The 14,128-nt window shown below is 43.3% G+C and overlaps 1 protein-coding gene across 5 annotated transcripts in view; it reads right to left on the reverse strand.

The window, feature by feature from the left end:
• The window catches only part of LOC134225484 (neuropeptide SIFamide receptor-like), a 734,184-nt gene that overhangs the window by 247,069 nt on the left and 472,987 nt on the right, over positions 1-14,128 (reverse strand). The window lies entirely within an intron of this gene.

The following is a 14,128-nucleotide window of genomic DNA, read 5'->3' on the forward strand; positions in this document are numbered from 1 at the left end:
GTTGCAGTAAAAACAAAACCATACTTGGATAAGAGTCAACTAAATTAACTGCACTTTCTTTTCTTTTAATATTGATTGTTAATACCTATCTAATAACATGGATTATATCCTTTTTAACAATGTACGAAGACAAATTTGGTTTTCGCGAAGGTAGACGACTTTTTCACTAAATCTTATGTTTGCCCTTTAAGTCACGCTTTCACCGAGTGTTTCAAAAAGGAAAACCATTTCCGAACAGAGATTTGCAAACAAAGTAAAACCCACGGAAAATCATGTAATCCTAGCCAAAGTGAACGTCTTAGTGTGTTCGTGTATGTATGTACACACACCTGAATTATGACTGGGAGTGGGTAAGTGCTTCAACAATCGCTCGTCACGAAAACGAGAGCACTGCGGAAGATCAAGATGCCGTGTCGCGTCGTCTCAAGGTACTCCGTCAGTGGGCCTTGACATCGATACAAGTGTTACTTTATGTTTTATGGGTGGAACACTTTGTGCTATCGACCAGTACTGTTTTCCATAGAAAATCTATATGTCAATCAAATTATTCAACTAGACGGAGTTTATTGAGAAATTTTTAGTTTTTTCATCGCAATTGATAATAAAAAACATTTTGGGCAATACTTATTTACAAATCGATTCAATCCATCATTTACACAGAATGGTATGTAAAATGGTTAACATGTATTTGCCATTTACCTGCGGCGAAAATATGTTTGTTGAGCAGTTTTAGTTAGGAACCCTAACAATACCCAGAGAACAAGTAAGATATTTTTTGTCATTCTCGTGAAAAGGCTATTAGTTTACTTAATACAAATGCCTTGCAGTTTGTGTGTATGTCTGCACAAAAGCGATAAAAACTTAAGATGAATTTTCGTATAGTTTTTTTTTTTTTTTTTTTTTTAACTAATTTTATTTGCTAATTATCTAATACATGCATTCATCTCTTAGACTAGGTGTTCCGTGTTTCCATAACACTATCATCCTTATTTGCTATGTTACGCTTTTAGTTATTATTAATACATTTCAATTGCCTCTGGCAGTTAGAATTCTTTCCTCTGGTTGAATTGAACCATGTAGGAATTACAATGTTTTCAACTTAAACTAAACTTAACCTATTTTATACTAAGGGTACAAGGAGTTAATCGTTGCAATAGAAGATTGCAACGATTTTTGTCTAAAATTGGAAATTATTTTGTTGGACATTTGTTGCAATGTCTCAATATTAGAAATTCTATGAAGTTCATTGGTACTATACCACGGAGGCAACTTCAGAATCATTTTCAAAATTTTATTTTGAATCCTCTGGAGTGCCTTCTTTCTGGTATTGCAGCAACTAGCCCATATTGGCACAGCATACAACATGGCAGGTCTGAAAATTTGTTTGTAAATCAAAAGTTTGTTCTTAAGACAAAGTTTTGATTTTCTGTTTATAAGTGGATATAGACACTTAATATATTTGTTACATTTGGCTTGAAGGCCTTCAATGTGATTTTTAAAAGTTAATTTTTGATCTAGCAGAAGTCCTAAATATTTAGCTTCACTAGACCAATTAATTGGAACCCCATTCATAGTGACAATATGTCTGCTAGAAGGTTTCAAATAAGAAGCTCTCGGCTTATGTGGGAAAATTATAAGCTGAGTTTTGGAAGCATTCGCAATTTTCCATTTTTGCAAGTAAGTGGAGAAAATATCCAAACTTTTTTGCAATCTACTACAAATGACACGAAGGCTTCGCCCTTTGGCTGAAAGGCCCGTGTCATCTGCAAACAAAGATTTTTGACACCCTGGTGGTAAATCAGGTAAGTCAGAAGTAAAAATGTTATACAAAATGGGCCCCAGTATGCTGCCTTGAGGGACACCAGCTCTTACAGGTAATCTATCAGATTTAGAATTCTGATAGTTTACCTGCAGTGAGCGATCTGATAAATAATTTTGGATCAGTTTAATGATGTACAGAGGAAAATTAAAATTCATCAATTTTACAATCAAACCTTCATGCCAAACACTGTCAAATGCTTTCTCTATATCAAGAAGAGCAACTCCAGTCGAATATCCTTCAGATTTGTTGAGCCGAATTAAATTCGTAACTCTTAATAACTGATGAGTGGTTGAATGCCCATGGCGAAACCAAATTGCTCATCAGCAAATATAGAATTGTCATTAATATGAACCATCATTCTATTTAAAATAATCTTTTCAAACAGTTTGCTTATTGAAGAAAGCAAACTGATTGGACGATAACTAGAAGCCTCAGCTGGATTTTTGTCCGGCTTCAAAATTGGAACAACTTTGGCGTTTTTCCATTTATCTGGAAAGTATGCCAATTGAAAACATTTGTTAAATAAATTAACCAAAAAGGATGAAGAGCTCTCAGGAAGTTTTTTGATAAGTATGTAGAAAATACCATCATCACCCGGAGCTTTCATATTTTTAAATTTTCTAGTAATAGATCTCACTTCATCCAAATTGGTTCCCAACGAAGGGTCAAAGACATTATCTTGGTTGAGAATGTCTTCGAAGCTTCGTGTAACCTGATCCTCAATTGGACTAGTGAGACCTAGACTAAAATTATGGGCACTCTCGAGCTGCTGAGCAAGTTTTTGAGCCTTTTCGCCATTTGTTAATAAAGTTTTATTTCCCTCTTTAAGCGCTGGAATTGGCTTTTGAGGTTTTTTAAGAATTTTCGTTAATTTCCAAAAGGGTTTCGAACTGGGATCCAACTTCGAGACATTATTCTCAAAGTTGGTATTTCTCAGAACAGCGAAACGTTTTTTAATTTCATTTTGCAAATCTCGCCAAATAACTTTCAACGCGGGATCGCGAGTTCTTTGGTATTGCCTTCTTCTCACATTTTTAAGACGGATCAGTAGCTGAAGATCGTCGTCAATAATAATGGAGTTGAATTTAACTTCACATTTCGGAATCGCAATGCCTCTGGCTTCGACAATTAAATTTGTCAAAGATACGAGAGCATTATCAATATCACTTTTGGTATCGAGAGGAATATCAACATCAAAATTCCTATCGATATACGTTTTATAGAATCCCAATCAGCTCTATGATAATTAAAAGTAGAGCTGATTGGATTATAAATGGCTTCTTGTGAGATTTCAAATGTCACAGGAAGGTGATCAGAGTCAAAGTCAGCATGAGTTACCAATTGGCCACACAGCTGACTTGAATCCGTTAAAACTAAATCAATTGTAGAAGGATTTCGACTGGAAGAAAAACAAGTTGGTCCATTGGGATATTGAATAGTATAATATCCCGCAGAACAATCTTCAAATAAAATTTTACCATTGGAATTGCTTTGAGCATTATTCCATGAACGGTGTTTGGCATTGAAGTCACCAATTACGAAGAATTTTGATTTGTTGCGAGTCAGAATTTGAAGATCAGCTTTCAGCAAATTCTTTTGCTGCCCATTGCATTGAAAAGGCAAGTAGGCTGCAATGGAGGAAAATTGTCCAAAATTTGTTTCAACAGAAACTCCCAAGGTTTCAAAAACTTTGGTTTCAAACGAAGAAAATAATTTATGTTTGATACGTCTATTAATGACAAAGGCGACCCCACCACAGGCGCTGTCAAGACGATCATTTCTGTAGATAAAATAGTTTGGATTTCTTTTAATGGAGAGTCCTGGTTTTAAATACGTTTCAGTTATAATGGCAATATGCACATTATGAACTGAAAGGAAGTTGAATAATTCATCTTCCTTACCCTTTAGAGAGCGGGCATTCCAATTTAGAACTTTCACACAATTATTTGGATCCATTGAAACGGAGTCCGATAACAATTTTTGTGTGTACTTTATACCAACCTGAACAGCTTCAGGAATGGTATTTGCTTTGAACATTGCATCAATCATGTGATGCAATTGTTCAGTTAAAAATCAAAATCGGAAGCAGTCATGCTACCTGAATCGGCAACATGACCGTTATTTTCCGTTGGGACATGGGTATAAACCTCATTTTGAGAAGAGAAATTTGGTCTACCAGCAGCGATGTTTGCATACGTAGGTACATTGGAAAAATTGGAATTTACTGAAGTGCTTGCTACCCGTTGACGAGCGGCAAAATTTGTTTGTGAATTGTGGTGGGTATGAATTGCTCGACCGGTAACCGGTTTCGAAAATTGAGCGTTTGAAAAATTTCTACCCGTCGAATCTGGGATCCGATTGGAATTTCCCGTCATCAATTTTGCACGGGAATTCAAAACTTTTTTGCGTGAAGGGCATTCCCAGAAATTGGATTTATGATTGCCCCCACAGTTTGCGCACTTAAATTTATTGGAATCTTCTCTCACAGGACATGCGTCCTTGGCGTGAGAGGTTCCACCACAAATCATGCATTTAGCATCCATGTGACAATGTTTGGTTCCATGACCCCACTTTTGGCACTTACGGCACTGGGTAGGGTTTTGGAAATTTCCCGCAGGCCTGCGGAAATGTTCCCATGTAACACGGACATGAGACATAATACAGGCCTTTTCCAAACTTTTCATATTATTTAGTTCACTTTTGTTAAAATGAACTAAATAAAATTCTTGAGAAATGCCCTCTGGGAAGTACCAGAATGGGATTTCTTTTTCATCTTAATTACTTGGACTGGTGAAAATCCAAGTAATTGAGAAATTTCAATTTTAATCTCATCCAGTGATTTGTCATCACTGGGGAGACCTTTCAAGACGACTTTGAACAATCGCTCAGTTTTGTCGTCGTATGTGAAGAATTTATGGCGCTTCTCAGTTAAATAGTGAAGAAGACGTTTGCGATCGTCAAAGGATCCCGGCAAAACGCGGCAGTCACCCTTCCTAGCAATCTGAAATGAAACCTTGATCCCCTGAAGGTTACTCAAGATTTCATTCCGAAAGCCAGAAAACTCGGCAACAGATACCACAATTGGCGGAATCCTTTGTTTCTTCGCATGAATCGAATCACCTGGGCTAAAGGTAGATTCGATTTGCTCAATTTCATCATTAATCAAATCGAACTGATTGCTCAGTTCGATAGGAGAAGAAACAATGTCAACATTAGATTTAGAAGGAATATCTGAAGTCTCCAGCTTCCTTCTATTTTTTCCGCGCTTGGGCAGGACGGTCTTGAAACCTTGTTTCTTTGAAGTGGAGAATTCTGAGACTCCCCCTTCCTCTTGTTTTTGTTAATACTCATTGCTGAGCGTGGAGACGTGACCTTCTAAGAGGTTTTTTCCCAGAACGGTGTCCCTGCAGGATTACCACCGCTTGTCGGAATTTTACTTCCGCAAACGGGTCCAACGTAAAACGAAGGCACGGGTCCTTGCAAAGATCGTAACGGGATCAGTGGGTACAAATAGCGCTAAGAAGCACCGTTGAAATTAAAATAGCTTCGAGTAGTATTAAAAACTTCCTTCCGCAAAGAGAGAAAGAACCGCACAGCACGAAAGCACGATGCGGTCTGAACTTTCGTATAGTAATTTTCAGCTTAGCCTAGCTTTGATGGACTGTACATTTCGTAGTCGCTAGTCGTGATTGACCGAGAAACAACAAATATACACAGGTCACCAAATGATTAGTTTTCTTGGGACTAGAAAGCTATTCGCACAGTATGTACATGCTTTGAAGTTTCATGAATTCAAGACCAATAACTATGCCGGCCACATCCTCACAGTATATTTAGGATTATGAGAGAAAAGTTAGATTGACACTCATTGCTGCAAAAGACCAAGGAATCCTCTGTTTCTCCGTGAGAGCCACGGGAAAGGTATAGTTGGTTAGATGAGAAGCTTGTCATAAGACGAGTTCCTAACTTGGATGAGAAGGTAATCTATAAAAAATCGGCTTGATACGCGATTTAATAATTGTTTTGTTCGAAGTTATGTCAAAGTAATTGACTCACCCGCACAAAGAAGAACTAAGCATTTTGATGATCGCGCAATCGTTCTGCGTCCGAAAGAAAACACGAGCAAACATGCATTAATTTCTATTCAGTTTACTCTCCAACACAAAGCACATTTCGAAACACGTTCAATCGTGAACTAATTGATTTACTTTCCGAACGCTCAAAACCATTGGCGGAACTAATGGAAAATTCTAAGAGGGGGCTAACTTTTTTTTAAAGTTTTTTCAACTTTTCACTCAAAACAATTAAGTTGTCGTTTTCACTCAATGCTCAAAACAACTAATATATATTGTTCGCAAGTTAGCCAACCAAACAAACATTGACCTATTAACATACAACACATCCATTGACGACTTGAACATTATAAAATATGATCCACGACACTCAGCCTATCTATCTTCTATATAATAAAATGAAATGGTCTGTGTTCGTATCCGCATAACTCGAAAACGGCTGTATGGATTTTCTTCATTCCTTCAGCAAATATGTCCGTAATCGTTTCCGACGGGTTTATATGATATTTCCTTATGCAAAAATCATGAATAAGGTTGAGTAAATCGTAAAATTAATACTAAGAACCGTATGGAAATTTCGCATGAACGGTCCACAACCCGTATTTTCGCCTACTATGCAGAACAACGTCTGCCGAGTCGACTAGTAAAAAATAGAAATGTCGTGGGAAAATCATAGGAGCCTTAAAAAAGTATAATGAGTCTGTGGATTTTTATAATCCATCCAACAGCATTCCAAGTTCTTTCTCATTTAAATTTAAATTACCTCTTTTTAAAATCGGAGAGTTTGGCCAAAACTTTGTCGAAAATAAAGAAGCCTAAATTGTTCACTGAAAATTTAAAATTTTCAAGAAATAGCAGCATTACGAAATCCCCAAAACACTTTACCAGACAAATCGGAAATGCCTGAATTGGATACATGCATATGAAAGGTTGTATCACATTTTTGATCCTGCGCCTTATAGGTCTATTTTAGAAAGCGTGAGATCATAATTGTTTGCCACAAAACTTCAAGAAAACTTGAAAATTTTAAAATATTGCTCATTAGCTGGGAAATTTCATTGATAAAATCAGGATTTGTTTGAAATGCTTCGGTCACCTAAGCATACTGAAGTCTCCAAGCCAAATAGATCATCATACGTTGATATAATTTAAAAAGATTGCCAAATTGGCAAAGGCTTAGTTTCATGTTCTTGAAAAATAATCATGTTCAGACAAATACAAAAAAATCTGATGATGATCACAATCCTGAGACCTATTACGATCTGTAAAAATTTTCAACTACACAGTAAACAATATATTATGTATCTTATTCTGCTATAAATTTCTAACAGAATATGTTATCTTTGTGACAAAACTGTAGCATAATTTGAAAACTTTTTGTTTAAAGTAATGTTATTGTTTATATAAATTTAGATATTTTAACAACATCCTGCATCAAATTTGTAACAAATTTTGTTGAAGAAATTTAAAACATAATAACATAGGGGTAACAAAATAAAATCAAAAAATATCGGCATCTTTGTCCCTATCATGTGGATAATTTTTCAGCCCACTTAAGACGAGTGATTGTTGATTTCGAACATACGAAAGATAAAGATGGGTTGCTGTTTATAGTACCAGTCATTTTGCTTGCGTTGAATGAAGGCAGCGTGCAAACAATTATTGAGCGTGAATTCTAATTGGTTGCATGTAAAATACTACCACACTGATTGTGAGAGTGTGTTTTAGATTCCCCCAATAGCACGATTACCAAGGACATGCTAACGACAATACTATTATATGTATCATTTATTTCCCAAATATTTACCATATTTGCAATTGTAGAAGTTTAGAAAAATGAAAACTGTATTAAAAACTGCAATTGCAAAAAGGCTACATGTTCTAGCCCTCATGTTGTGCCTTCAAACAAATTACATACGTTAATAATAATTTTGAGATTTGAAAGCAATGGGACGGGATTCCCTGTCGAACGCTACTTTTGCGAAACAATCGGTAAAGGATAAGTGCCTGAAAAATGGGCTAGACTTTTCCACTCGTTGTTGTCAAAAAAAAGTAGTTTGACCATAACTTCTGAACCCGTAGTCCGATCCGGCCAATTTTCAATAGGAAACAATGGGATAGGATTCTACGTCGAATGCAATTTGTTGCGAGCAAAGGGTTAAGGATAAGTAGGTACCTGAAAAGTGGGCTAGAATTTTTGCGCACATACACACACATACACACACACACACACCAATACACACGCACACACATACTGGGCTGCGAAATGGTGAGATGACACCTGGGAAGGAGCGACCTACACAGCTCTCACGCTTCCACGGGTCTTCCGATGACAATCGACCGCCAGCTAAGGGTTTTGTACTTAGCTGGTAGTGCAGCCTGGGCACTGTTGTCCTTCTGACATCAGCTAGAGTGAGTGGGTGCGACCGAAGGGACCATCGTCCCTAACCCCTAATCCCAAGGCGTTAAGCGACCCATGCCAAGGGGATGCATGGCCAGGGGGGTGAAATAATGAGCTAGGCCTCTAACGGAGCCTGTGGGGTACCTGGGCACCCTCCACAGTAATTGTCCCTTACCGCGTCATGCTGGTCTCTGGCGTGGTGGACCTCTTTTCCCGAGCAACTCGTGGGACCAAAATGGAAAAAACAAGTCATTCTTCAATTAGTGGTAGTAGTGTAGGCGACAACCCCTTCGCAAGAGGTGGGTTGTTCAGGTCTCCGCCTAGGAGGCCAGAGGCAATAGTCGGCAGCTCGGTGCGCAGCGTGGGTCACTTAACCATCTCCCAGGCTACGCCGGTAGAGGTTATGGACGGCACTGCTCCAACGGAGCAGACACAAAAACGGGGGAGACAGTCTCCAGGGGATGAGCTCCCTGGGGGCCGCTCCAAAACGCGGAGGGTTACTACCCCGAACAAGGGTAGTGGGGCTGGGATGTGTAGTAGAGACGCCCACCGCAGCCGTTCGGCTACGAAAAGGTCCGGCAGGGACGCAGGTAGCATTGGTTCGGCTATCTGCAGCGGACGGCTCCAAGGTAGTCAAGTTAGGGAGCGTCAAGGTGGGATGGTCGGTGTGCCCTGTGGGCATATACGAGCAACCCGAAGTTTGCTTCAAGTGCCTGGAACCGGGGCACAAGCAATGGGACTGCAAAGACCCTAACAGAAGCAAGCTCTGTCGACGCTGCGGATTGGAGGGACATAATGCACAATGCTGCACGAACCCTCCCAATTGTTTGATTTGTTCTAGCAAAGCTGTGAACAGCAAGCACCCCATGGGGGTTCGAAGTGCCCGGCGTTTAAGCGTGCTGCAAAATCACAGTGCAGGTAACGCAGCTGGCTTGCTCGACCTCGCCCGAGTGTTCGGTGTGCGCAGGTTTAGAGGAAACGGCGGAACACGTGTTTTTCGTGTGCCCACGTTTTCGCGCAATGCGTGACCACATGCTTGCCACATGTGGTCTGGACACTATCCCGGATAACCTAGTTCGGAGGATGTGTAAAGATGAAGTTGGCTGGAACGCCGTTTTATCGGCTATCGTCCAAATCGTCTCGGAGCTACACAGAAGGTGACGCGTGGACTCAAGGATGGCTAGTTCAGGTGCAAATAAGAGGTGGTCCAAGGGATCGGAGTCGGCTTCATGGGTCATGTCGGTGGTTATGCTCTGTGGTCGAACTCGATCCTTTTACCAAACAAGTGACCGCGCGAAAAAACAACATGGTAGCGTCGCTTTCGCGGCGCTGGTCAACCGGGCGGGTTCCGAGCCCGAGGACGGAAAGAGGTCCTCGTCAAGGCTGGGGCAGGCGTAGGCACCGCGTCGGCAAGTCCCTCTGTGTGTTGGCGAATAGACCCTATCGCAGAAAGGTCAATTTGGGGTGTACGCGGCATCATCATTCTTGATACCAGTCGTACAGAGGGAAGCAGGCGCGAAGTCGACCCTTCCCACCTTCCGAGGACATGGGGCGTGGTAAGGCCACCTGGAAAGCCGGCAACGCGCTGGCACGATACCATGGTGTTCTTCTAAAAAAGCGAGTTACGATGTTCGGTGCTGCAAGGACACGCAGCTAACCTCGAGGGTGCGTTGTGCACTGGCCCCCCTTTTGAAGAATTATTTTCTGGTTGTACCGAAGGGACTATGGGCTTGGCGGCAATGGAAACGGTTTAGCGGGTCGGGGATGTAGTTCTGCCTCCCTCGTTTGCTGTTGGAGGTGGTCCCTAACCCCGCACTTCCTGGACAACCCAGGATGTCTGTTGAGCAGATTCCCCCTCCATTGCTTAGGAAGAAAACACACACACACACACACACACACACACACACACACACACACACACACACACACACACACATACACTGGGGCACACACACCACCGGGCAGCAGGGACTATGTCCAAGGGCTTGACGACCCCTCCCCACGGCCTCTGCGAGTTAGGGAGCCTGCCTAGGACGTGGTGGGGTTTGACAGTGGGCTCTGTTAAACCTCTATAAAAACCTATATGTCCGTAAGCAGGCTTTAACAAAGCAACCGTGTGCCACTTAAAGCACACAAGCCCAGCAGGATTGCCAACCGGCACATCAGGATTGATACCAGTAAGATCCTGATTATGGTATACTGGTCAATGGCAAACGTCATCGGATGAATCTTGATTTATTGATAGGATTAGGTCTCTATGAGCTGACGGGCGAGCTGTTCTGTTTCCTGAGAAAAAACGAGGAAATCTTTTTGCAATGGCAAGCAGGCTAATAGTTCGACTGCCTTCGTCCCGATAAACAACCTGCCAGGCCTCCGGTAACGCTCAAAATCTGCCACCAACACCGGTGGATAGTAGGTTCAGATGTAGCATTCCTGATTTACGCCGATCCGGCTCTGAACACGGTGCTATAAGGCACCGGAGTCAACCCTTGCATGGACCTCACTGTTTACATAGGGACCCATGGGATCACAACAGGCGACTACCTACAGCAGGTGGAGATAACGGCCCGGAGGGGGGACCCTTTTATCATGAATAAAATTCCAGAAAGCAACGAAGGAGCAAGTGGGGCGAACCCGTTCGCCAAAAGCGGGCTGACGAGGTCTCCGCCTCAGCAAACCCAAGAAGAAGAAGAAGAAGAAGAACAGCATCGAGAGGTACTACAGCGAAAACCACTAGAGTGAGCAGCCAAGATCATAAAAGCGAGCATCAGCAGATAAAGGAGCAGAAGCAACAACGCGACAAATCGCAACAGCAGTTGCCCACGAGCCATGGGTGGAACATAGCCCAACAACAGCCGAAGGTTCTTATCGCAAAGAAATGAGCAGAAGAGCTCCACGAGTTCGTTGATAAGAAACACAACGTGCACAAGGACATCAAAGAGCTGGTGTTAAGAATCCGAAAAGCCCTCAGGTCAGCAATGACAGATTGGAATAATCTGACGCAGAGAGCAGAAAATGCCGAGAGCGAACTGGCTACAGCCAAAAACGCCCTTTTATCAGCGGTGCCATTACAGGAAACACCTGGATTGGTCCCTGGGGGACTTGGCAATAACGGAGAAAGGAAGCTGGGGCGGCCGGAAGACACACCGGTCTCTGTGCCTAAGAGGAACAGATCCTCGCCAGGAGACGAGCGACCAGGAGGCTCCAAAAAACAAAGGGAGGCTCTACGCAAACAAATGGTTGCCGCACAGCCGGACCAAGCCGGTGACGGCAACTTAGGGACCCCCTGGCAGGTGGTCCAAAAGAAGACGAAAAAGAGCCGCAGCAAAATAGATGAGCGGCAAAAAATCACCAAGAGAAGCGTGAAGAAGAAGGGCGAAGCACTGGTGGTGAAGACTAGCGAGGAAGGGTATTTGGAGGTCCTGCGAACAATAAGGACAGCTCCGGAATTGAAGGACTTTGGCGCTGATGTACAGAGACTCAGGCGCACACGGGCGGGTGACATGATCTTTGAGCTGAAAAGGACTCCAAGAATAAGAGCTCATCATATAAGGAGCTAACGGAGAAGGTGGTTGGCGATAAGGCACAGGTGAGAGCGATGACGCCTGAAGCGTGCCTCCAATGTGTGGACCTGGATGAAATTACCACGGCGGACGAGGTAACTACCGCAATGAAGGAGCAACTCGAGTTGGGCGATGTTGACATAACAATCCGACTAAGAAGGGGTCCATCAGGCACGCAGATCGCTGCTATAAAACTTCCGGCAGATGATGCTGACAAAGCACTGCGAATCGGCAGAATAAAAGTCGGTTGGTCGGTGTGTTCGTTGAGCCTCTCTCAGCAACCAGAGGCGTGCTTCAGGTGCCAAGAGTTTGGCCACCTGGCACGGAACTGCAAGGGCCCTGATAGGTCAAAACTTTGTAGAAGATGCGGAGAAGAAGGTCATAAGGCACAAAGCTGCAAAAAGCCACCGAAATGCAAGATCTGTAGAAGCGATGAGCGCAGAGACCATGTTACTGGTGGTCAAAAATGTCCAGCGTTCAAACAGGCGATGTCAAGTAAATTACAGTGGAGGTAATACAAATTAACCTCAACCACTGTGATACTGCGCAGCACCTGCTGTGGCAATCTGCGAGGGATTCGAAATGCGACGTTGCAATCATCTCTGATCCATACCGGATCCCACCAGGAAACGGTAATTGGGTAGCGGATGAAGCAGGAACCGCCGCTATATGTACGGTAGGAAGATACCCATACCAAGAAATTGTGTATCGCGCAGCTGAAGGCTTCGTGATCGCCAAAGTTAACGGAATCTATATATGTAGCTGCTACGCACCGCCACGTTGGACGATTGATCAGTTCAACCGGATGCTGGATAAGATATCGAAGGGATGGCAGAGAGTCCATCATTGATGTTACCTTCTGCAGTCCTGCCTTAGCAAGGAACACGAACTGGAGAGTCTACGAGGACTATACGCATAGCGACCATCAAGCGGTCCTGTATTGTGTCGGAGGGAGGGTACACTCGGAACCACGCGAGAGCAGTATCAAGGAGCGAAAGTGGAAGACAGAATCCTTTGACAAGGATGTGTTTGCGGAAGCAATGCGATTCGAGCGCAATCTTCAAAATCTGAGTCCAGACGAGCTTGTTGCAGCATTGACCCGAGCCTGCGATGCAACCATGCCGAGAAAGGTACAGCCACGGTATGCACGTAGGCAAATCTATTGGTGGAATGAAACGATCGCAGAACTCCGTCGTAGCTGTTTTCGAGCAAGGAGGAGGATGCAGAGAGCCCGCAGCGATGTAGAAAGAGAAGACCGCAGACCAGTGTTTAGGGCGGCCAAAGCCGCTCTTAAAAGGAAATTAGGCTCAGTAAGGCAGCTTGCATGAAAGAGCTCTGCCACAACGCGAATGCAAACCCATGGGGGGATGCATACAGGGTCGCTATGGCTAAGATTAAAGGCCCAGCGATACCGCTAGAGAGGAGCCCAGAAAAACTCAAAGCAATTATTGAGGGACTGTTTCCGTATCACGAAGCCCCAGTCTGGCCTCCCACACCTTATGGTGAGGCCAACACCAGCAGAGATGAAGCCCGTGTCACTAACCTCGAACTGGTTACGGCAGCAAAAAGCATAAAAACTAATAAGGCTCCGGGACTAGATGGTATCCCTAATCTGGTCTTGAAAACAGCGATCCAGCGAACTTCCCCGAGTGCTGGAAGTGGCAAAAGTTAGTACTGTTGCCGAAGCCGGATAAGCTACTCGGGGATTCATCGGCCTACAGGCCTATTTGCCTGTTAGACACGGATGGGAAACTCCTTGACAGGGTCATCCTTAACAGGCTGGCGATCCACACAGAAGGTGCAAACGGATTATCATATCATGTTTTAGTTAGGGTTTCGAAAGAGCAGGTCCACAGTTGACGCCATCCGGATAGTCGTCAAAGCAGCTGAAGCAGCCAAGAAACAAAAGAGAAGAGCAAACCGTTACTGCGCTGTGGTAACCTTAGTCGTGAAAATGCGTTCAACAGTGCCAGCTGGGAAGCAATAGCCAGCTCCCTACACAGAATGGGGGTTCCAGGGTACCTGTGCAGAATTCTGAAGAGTTACTTCGAGAATAGGACGTTGGTCTACGAAACACACGAAGGCCTGAAGAGAATAGGCATAACAGCGGGTGTTCCCCAAGGCTCCATTCTGGGGCCGACGTTGTGGAACGCGATGTACGATGGGCTGTTGCAGCTAATACTACCAAGAGGTGTGAAGATCGTTGGGTTTGCGGACGACGTGGCTCTCATGGTATTCGGTGAAACAATAGAAGAGGTAGAAGTACGAG

Source organism: Armigeres subalbatus, chromosome 3 (genome assembly GCF_024139115.2).
Source record: "Armigeres subalbatus isolate Guangzhou_Male chromosome 3, GZ_Asu_2, whole genome shotgun sequence".
In the NCBI taxonomy this organism is placed as follows: domain Eukaryota; kingdom Metazoa; phylum Arthropoda; class Insecta; order Diptera; family Culicidae; genus Armigeres; species Armigeres subalbatus.